The sequence below is a fragment of the Colobus angolensis genome, unplaced genomic scaffold (genome assembly GCF_000951035.1).
Source record: "Colobus angolensis palliatus isolate OR3802 unplaced genomic scaffold, Cang.pa_1.0 Scaffold51, whole genome shotgun sequence".
Taxonomy (NCBI): domain Eukaryota; kingdom Metazoa; phylum Chordata; class Mammalia; order Primates; family Cercopithecidae; genus Colobus; species Colobus angolensis.
The window spans coordinates 3,623,006-3,632,033 of record NW_012118599.1 but is presented as its reverse complement, the minus strand read 5'-3'; the positions used below and the strand labels follow the sequence as shown (position 1 = coordinate 3,632,033).

At 37.5% G+C, this 9,028-nt stretch overlaps 1 pseudogene; it reads right to left on the bottom strand.

The window, feature by feature from the left end:
- The window catches only part of LOC105524946, a 31,479-nt pseudogene extending 23,429 nt beyond the window's left edge, over positions 1 to 8,050 (bottom strand).
- Between the last annotated feature and the right edge of the window lie 978 nt (positions 8,051 to 9,028).

Here is a 9,028-nt window from a genome sequence, read left to right as displayed (position 1 = left end):
GTTCTCATTGTTCAGCTCCCACTTGTGAGTGAGAACATGTGGTGTTTGGTTTTCTGTTTCTGTGTTAGTTTGCTGAGAATGATGGTTTCCAGCTTCATCCATGTCCCTGCAAAGGACATGAACTCATCTTTTTTATGGCTGCATAGTATTCCCTGGTGTATATGTGCCACATTTTCTTTATCCAGTCTATCATTGATGGGCATTTGGGTTGGTTCCAAGTCTTTGCTATTGTGAATAGTGCCTCAGTAAACACACATGTGCCTGTGTCTTTATAGTAGAATGATTTATAATCCTTGGGGTATATACCCAGTAATGGAATTGTTGGGTCAAATAATATTAGTTTAGAAAGTTTATTTTGTCAAGGTTGAGGACACATGCCTGTGACAGGGCCTCAGGAGGTTCTGACTCCATGTGCCCAGGGCGGTCAGAGCACAGTTTGGTTTTATATTTTTTAGGGAGACATGAAACATCAATCAACATATGCAAGATGAGCATTGGTTCCATCTGGAAAGGCAGGACAACTTGAAGCAAAGGCAGGAAGACTTGAAGAGGGGAGGGAGCTTCCAGGTCAAAGGTAGACAAGAGACAAATGGTTTCATTCTTTTTAGTTTCCGATTAGCCTCTCTCAAAGGAAGCAATCAGATATGCATTTATCTCAGTGAGCAGAGGGCTGGTTTTGAGTAGAGTAGGAGGCAGATTTGCCCTAAACAGTTCCCAGCTTGACTTTTCCCTTTAGCTTAGTCATTTGGGGGCCCCAAGATTTATTTTCCTTCTACAGTGTTAATCTGGATCTTTGCATCTCAAGATTGCGTGATGTATCTTTATGCAAAATGGAGTGGAGAACTTCCTAACTTGTGTTTCATATATTTGTATCCCCTTAGAAAATCCTTGTGGAGACTACCCATTTAGTTATTTTAGCATTAAGTCCTCATCCTTCATGTTCATTCATAAAATCATAGATTGAACCTGCAAGTGTCAAGGAAGAAGAGATCATAAAAGGAAGGAAGCTGGAATTAATTTTTTTTACTATAAAAATGTTAATGTGCAGAAAACTAGAGAAAATCATACATGGAACCACCAAGTATACATTACCCAGTAGTTCCTGCATTTATTGAGTGCCTGTGCAAATCATTGTACAAAATATTTCTGAAACACTGTTTTCACTTTATTCTCTCAACAACCTTGTAAAATAAATGTCATCTTACTCAACGGTAAGATAAATATTATATCTTATGTATGCAGAACACTGAGACTCAAGTTGGGTAAAAAATTGCTCAAGGCTACACAACTCATAATTTGTAGAGCTAGAATTTAATTTTATTTATTTGTTTTCTCTCTTTTTTTCTATCCCATTATTACTCATTTTCCTCCCTAGTCCATTATGCTATTATTGCCCAAGTACATCTTTATATGTTATAAACCCATCAATAGTTTTATAAGTATTGCTTTATGCAGTTGTCCTAAGTCAGAAAAGTTACAAGCAAACACACATTTATGCTTTTATAAGTCACCTATGTAGTTATCCTTATTGGTGCTTTTTATTTCTTTGTGAGGATTCGAGTTACTGTTTAGTGTCTTTTCATCTCACTTGTAGGGCAGTTCGCCAGCAGAGAGCTAGGATTAGAATCAAGGTCTTCTAACTCCAAATTAAAGACTATTTCTGTCACATCTCAGGGGCAGTGAGACCCCATGAGTTCCAGGACTGTCTTTCCATGAGGAGCTCATTTTCATCATTCTGGATATTGGTCCTGCCAGAATTTCTCAACACTCTTATGAATCCTTTTCACCCTTCATTGCTACAGAAGTTTTAATCAGCAAGTAAGTCGTACTGTTTTCTTGGTTTATTTTCCAGCACCACATGACTATAGGTGAATGAGATATGGTTAGCAATCAGCCAGATGTTAAGAAGCAGTGAGGCAGGGGAGAGGTGGGAACTGAAAGCTACAGGTATGCTGTGAGTTCAGGTAGCCAAAGACAAGTGGATAATCTCATTATGAATCTAGTTGTGAGAAAAGCAGTATTTGCTAAACTCAGTAGTGAGATTAGGAACTGAGTGTTTAGATCAGAGAGAAGGCAGACTAAAGTAGAGCCAAATATAAGCAAGTAATACTCTATGAGCATTATAATTCAGAGAGATCTGTGTGTTGGATGACTAGGGCTAGTTCCAGAAATGGTACGTAAAAATTAGTTGCCTTTTGTTCAATGCTTGCAATTGTAGGTGGAAGTGTCAGGGCTGCATAGTGCTTGCCTGGTAGAAAGTTCTAAACTGGGCACGATCCAGGAAGGGGAAGGAAGCCTCTAGGATCCCTCCTCTGAGCCGTATTCTTCCCAATGTATTAAATCATTATTTCTTAATTTCGAATAATGTATGCAGGGCTTCTCAAGAAGAATGGACATCTTGAAGTTCCAGCCACAATTTTAAAAAGAAGAAAACTCCCTATAATTTAAGTGTTTAATCATTTTAATATATTTCAGTTACAGCATGTATTGAACTCATTTGGAGAGGACATAAAAAATCTAAGTTTATGGTCTTCATGAGTATGAGACCCATGATTAGAGGGCCTTCTGGTAAAAGTCCCTCTCCTCAGCCATCCCCTGCAATAGCTCAGATGTCAGGGACCCATTCAAAAATCATTGGTTTTATAAAACTGATACATGCTTATCATAAAAAGTGCTACAGAAGAGTATATAGAAGAAAGTTAAAGAACAAAATCAACAAGCAAAACCCCCACTATCAACTGCCCAGAAATAATTGTCATAACATTTGGCAACATCATCCTAGTTCCTGGTGATCTCTCTATGTATATACCCATATTCATACACAGACATAATTCTATAAAAATGGGACCTACCATAAATTTTTTTTTAAAAAACAAAAAGCATTAAACTTGTCTTTCCTTGAACTAAACTGGAGAAAAGCTAATGCAATTGGTAGAATTGCTCAATCTCAGATTAATGAGTTTCTTCACATCAAGCAATTTTATTTTCCTAGACGATAACTCTAAAATTTCAAGAGATTTTTTACTTTAAAAAAACCCAATCACCAAAATGCTTCAATTCAAGCAGATCTATGGATCTGTCTGCACTGAAGGTAAGGAACATGACACCATCTTTCTCACCTACCCCTACAACACCATATTTCTGTTAAGTGTATTATTATTTTTTCATTATCAAGATTCATAAATTTGCTCTGTCCTATAACCGTAATTCTCAGCTTTGCTTTTTCTTTAAGCCACTGAATGGGTTTAATGACCAACCTTTCACTTCAGGATTTTAATTTTTCACTTAACAATTGGCTTGCTGGGTTTTGTTGCTGGATGGCTTTTTCAAAAATAATTCGTAAGCACTAAATTTCATGAATTGTTGCTTATTCTAAAGTCTGTTTCCTGCCTTTGTGTTTCAAGCACAATTAGTTGGACACAAAATTACCTTTTTCTTTCCTCAGAACTGTGTAAGCAGAACTCCATTGTCTTCTGGCATTGAATGCTGCTGCTGAGGTGTGGGGGGTCAGACTCATCTGCACCTCCCTCCCAGCCCTTACACTTCGAGGAGCTTTTCTTTTTCCACATGGATGTCCTTAAACCTTTTAGTTTATTTCAGGATATGTGTAAGCATTAAATATTCTTTATCAGATTTTCCTGGGAAATGTTTTCTAGTGCTTTGTGTTCTCTTTTTGTTATTAAATCTTTTACTACCTTTTCTTTTACTATTTGCTTTTTAAAATTTAAGAATTCCCATTATTTTTATGTTAGAACACCTTTGTCTAGATTCCATATTAGTAGTCATCTGTCTAGTAATTTTCATCTTTTTTCCATTTCATATTTTAATGTTTGCTCAAGGCTCTCTTTTATCAACTTAATGGTTTTGTGTCATACATATTTTACTTTTGATTGCTTCTGTGGTCTTTAGCTATGAAAAGATTGATGAGCCTCCTGGACTGGCCTCTCAATACTTTGGATATTATCACCATGGGTTCATAGTTTTTGGCTTTGCTCATTTTTTTTTTTTCCTTAGATCAGCCTCCTTGCTCCACTTCTTGAATGAGTCAACTCATCTCTTACCTCTTCAACAGTGGCAGAAAATTTGGATAGCTGTTTGTAATCCATTACTGATTTCTTGGAAACTTAAGGAATGGGAAAAGTTGCAAGACAGTAGGTGAACTGGGGAAGAGAATTCCAAGAAGGAACAGCATGTGAAAGATACTTGGAGTAGAAAAAAAAAGTGGAGCTTTTGAGGCAATGAGAGAAGGATTACGTGGGTCAGGAAGCATGAGCCTGAGAGACAGCAGTGCTAGGTAAAATGAGGGAGGCCAGATAACATAAGAGGCATTTTAGGCTATGAAGTTTGGATTACATCCTTAGAGTACTGGGCTGGGGCAAGGTAGAGGAAGTGGTGGTTACTAAAGAACTTTAAACAAAAAAGGACAAGCATTAATTTTTTTTTTTTTAAATGATAGCTGTAGTTGTAGGGTAGAATGAAGAATAGAAAATAGATCCGTCAAGAAACCCTTACACCTACTCATAGACGGTGGTCGATTAGAAAAGTGTTAAAAATGGAAGGAGGAAACATAGAACTTTTTTAAATGGAGGAAACTGGAAGGATTAAATATATGTTTGCATCCATACTAGTTTGACTTATAATAGAGAAAACATGAAAGGAATTAAAATGTTTATCAACAGGTAAATGTAAACAAATTATGATATTTCCATACAACAGAATACTACTCAGTCACAAAAATAATGAACTAATATATACAAAACATAGATGAATCTGAAAATAATTATGGTAAGTGAAAGAAGAATGAAGAGTTTATACTGTATGATTCTATTTATATAAAATTCTAGAAAATACACACTAAGCTATCATGATGGAAAGCATATCAGTGGCTGCCTGGGGGTGGGAGTTTGGGGAGTAGGGAGTGGTGGGTCAGAGGGATTACAAAGGAGCATTAGGAAACTTTCAGGGGTGCTGGAAATGTTTATTATCTTGATTATGGTGGTAGTTTTGAATGTATACTTGTGTCAAAGCTTATCAAATAATGTGCTATAATTATGTACAGTTTATTTCAGTTATACATCTATAAAGCTGTTTTACTATTAAAATGTAATTTTGAGGTAGTTTAATAGCATTTAGTGAAGAGAATGAGGGATAGGGAGACAACAAAGATTATTATAAGGTTTCTGGAATGAGATATTTTCTGTGGAGATATTTAAAGCCCTGGCAATGGATGAGACCCCCAAGAGTAGGAATGGAAGAAGGTCTAGGATTGAGTGTAGAGGAAAGCTAACATTTACAGGCTGTGTGGAGAAGGAGCAGAGATCTAACTTCATTGTGTGGGTGTGTCATTGTTGATTTATCTCTTATTGAGAGAGATCATGTTTATTTCTAACATTTTTCATTTCTAAGCTGCAACGAATAACCTTATATATTTTGGAAGTGTGTGTACATGTAATCTGTAAGATAAATTTTTAGATGTAGAATTTTCTGGATCAGAGAGTATGAGTAGTTGTGATTTTGGTAAATAATGCTAAATTCCTCTTCATAGAAGTTGTACCTATTACATTCCCATCAGCAATATGAAAATGCCTCTTTCCCCACAACCTCATCAGCACAGAAGATTATCAAATTTTTGATCTTTCCTAATTTCACAAGTGAAAAATGGTAGCTCAGGATTATTTTAATTTGCATTCTTTAGCTATGAGTGAGATTAAACATGTTTTACTGGTTAAGAGCCATTGGGAAGATTGTTGTACGTTTAAAAAAATTGAGTTTTTTTTTTTTTTTTTGAGATGGAGTCTCGCTCTGTCGCCCGGGCTGGAGTGCGGTGGCCAGATCTCAGCTCATTGCAAGCTCCGCCCCCCGGGTTTATGCCATTCTCCTGCCTCAGCCTCAGGAGTAGCTGGGACTACAGGCGCCGCCACCTCGCCCCGCTAGTTTTTTGTATTTTTAGTAGAGACGGGGTTTCACCGTGTTAGCCAGGATGGTCTCGATCTCCTGACCTCGTGATCCGCCCGCCTCGGCCTCCCAAAGTGCTGGGATTACAGGCTTGAGCCACCGCGCCCGGCCCAAGTTGTTGTTTTTTTTTTTTTTTTTTAACACTTTATACATGCTTTCTTTATATAAGGAAAAGTAGCCCTTTGCTTCCAATATATCTTGCATATGTATTTTCCCAGTTTGTTGTTTGTCATTGAAATTTGTTTATGGTAGCTTCAGCCTTATAGAAATGGTTGATTTTTGTATTGTCAAATGTATAAATCTTTTTGTTTATGGTTCCTGAGTTTTGTGTCATAGTTAGAGAGGCTTTTCCAACTCTAAAAGAAATCTCTCGAGATTTCTTAGAACTGATTTATAGTTTCATTATTTACACTGAAATCTTTGATTCAGTTGTATATTTTCCTGGTGCAAGTGGGAGGTGTTAAGACAATTTTAGTTTTATTTTTAGATGGCTACCTGGTTTCCCGAAATCATTTATAAAATAACTCTGTCTTCTCACCATTAACTGGAAGATTTCGCCTTTATCTTTATTAGCTAAAATAGAAGGCTTTATAAATGAGTGTTTTAGAATATATTTGAATGCTGACACTTAAATCCCCAATGCAACAGTGTTGGGAGTTGGGGCCTTTGGGGATATTTAGGTCATGAGGGCTCCACCTTCATGAATGGATTAATGTTTTATAAAAGCCCTTATGAAGGAGTTTGGTCCTCTGTCCCTTCTGTCTTCTGCCATGTGAGGACACAGTGTTTCTCTTCTTTGGATGACACAGTGTTCAAAATGCCATCATGGAAGCCAGGAGCAGCCCTCACCAGATGCTGGTACCTTGATCTTGGACTTCTCAACCTTCAGAATGGTAAGAAATAGATTTCTGTTCTTTATAGATCTGTGCTATTATACTAGCACAAATGGACTAAGACAATGAACATGTATGCAGATATGTTTACATTTCATGGTGGGAAGAAAGATGATTTCTATTTTCCTGTTGTAGTAGAGGGTGTTGATAGATACAAGGCAGCTAAGTCCATTTCTGCTATAACGAAAGCACCATAGACTGACAGCTTAAACAACCAATATTTGTTGCTCACAGTTCAGAAGGCTGGAAGTCCAAGATCAAGCTGTCAGCAGCTTTGGTGTCTGGTGAGAGCCTGCTTCCTTGTTCACAGAGAGCTCTCTGCTTCCTGTGTCTTCACCTGGCAGAAGGGGTAAGGGAACTCACTGGGGCCTCTTCTATAAGGGCATGAATCTCATTCATGAGGGCTCCACACTTACGACCTAATCACCCCCTAAAAGCACCATCTCTTAATTCTATCACCCTGGGGGTCAGGATCTCAGCATTCAAATTTAAGTTGGGGAACACAAACATTCAGATCATGGCATAAACCAACCTTTCTAATTGCGTTATTTTCTCTAGAAATGATCAGCTGCCTCTGTGTGGGCAAAGAAAAGGCCTATCTGCCTTGGAAACAAAGCCTTGGAAAGCTCGTGGCTGGTCTAAAGAAACAGACAATTGAGGCCAGGTGCTGTGGCTTGTGCCTATGCTCCCAGCACTTTGGGGAGCCGAGGTGGGAGGATCTCTTGAGTCTAGGAGTTCAAGACCAGCTTGGGTAACATAGTAAGACCCCATTTCTACCAAAAAAATTAATAAATTAGCCAGGCATGGTGGCTTGTGCCTGTGATCACAGCTACTCAGGAGGCTGAGGTGGGAGGACTACTTGAGCCTGGGAGGTCAAGGATACTGTGAACCATGATCACACCACTGCCCTCCACCCTGGTCAACAGAGCAAAGCCTCATCTTAAAAAAAAAAAAAAGAAGAAAAAGAAAAAAAAAAAGAAAAAATGAAATACACAATTGGACAGTAAAAGAGCCTTTAAAGGGGAAGCAAAGAAGAGGTTAATAGGGCATTCATGACTAAGAACCCATTTTGCAATATTCTCTGGAGCTGGCTTGCATTTAGAATGAATGTGAACCTGAAACTCTTCAGGGTTCAGGGCAGAGGTTGGCATGTGATCTATTTACCTACACTTTGCTTCAGCTGACAGCAGCTGGCAGGTCATGATCCCTGTTTTCTCCCAGGATTTGGTGTCTCAGCTGCCTAAAGTTAGCCTTCCCCTTTCTAATGTCTATAGTACAGATAGTTGAGTCTATATCGATAACACATCCTGTTTAATATTTTGCTTCCATATTCCTCTCTCCCACTGTGAATCTTTCTAATGCTGTGTAGATACAGAAATATACATTCCTACTCTCCAACAAGTGTGTGCATTTCCTAAATGCAAGGATGACATCTTTGACTTTTTTCCGAATGTCCGTGGTTCCTGATAGAGTACTGGGCACACAGTATTGCCCTTGATGTACTTATTGATTTGACTTCCTATTATGTCTATCTAAAGCAAATGTTGTTAGAAAAAAGCTGAGGCTTATTGTTAACACATACAGGACAAAGAATTGTAATGATTTTTCTTCCTAATCCTTAGCTTAATCCTCCTAATCCTGTAGCTTAAACCCTGAAAATGTTTGCATCCTTGATCTATAAGGAATGTTACAGCAAGTTACTCTATTAAGTGTGGAAAATTGAAAGGCAAATTAAAATATTTTTATCTGGCAGCATCATGAAACTGTTGAGGTCTGCAGACATAATCTTCATATGAATGCTAAACGTAATACTCATTATCAGTAGATGTTCAAGTCCAGTGTTACTGAGCTGTGACTGTAGCAATTCACTAATCTTCCTTTGAACATACACTATTTACTTTTTAAAGTATACGTTAAAAAATCGGTTATTTTTTCTCTCCAGTGAATATTATGATGTTTTTGCTTTACATTATTCAACCTAAAACTTCGAGGTTTTTAAAACACCAACAGCAGGTAGTGAACGTTCAAATCGACAAAATTACAAAGTACACATTCATTACTGACTTAGCTCAACTTCCAGAGATAATCAGAAGTTAAATTTCATCAGCTGTCTCTACCTGAAGACTATGGTACTACCACAAAGATAAATTCTATCTTTTTCTTTTTTTTTTTTTTTTTTT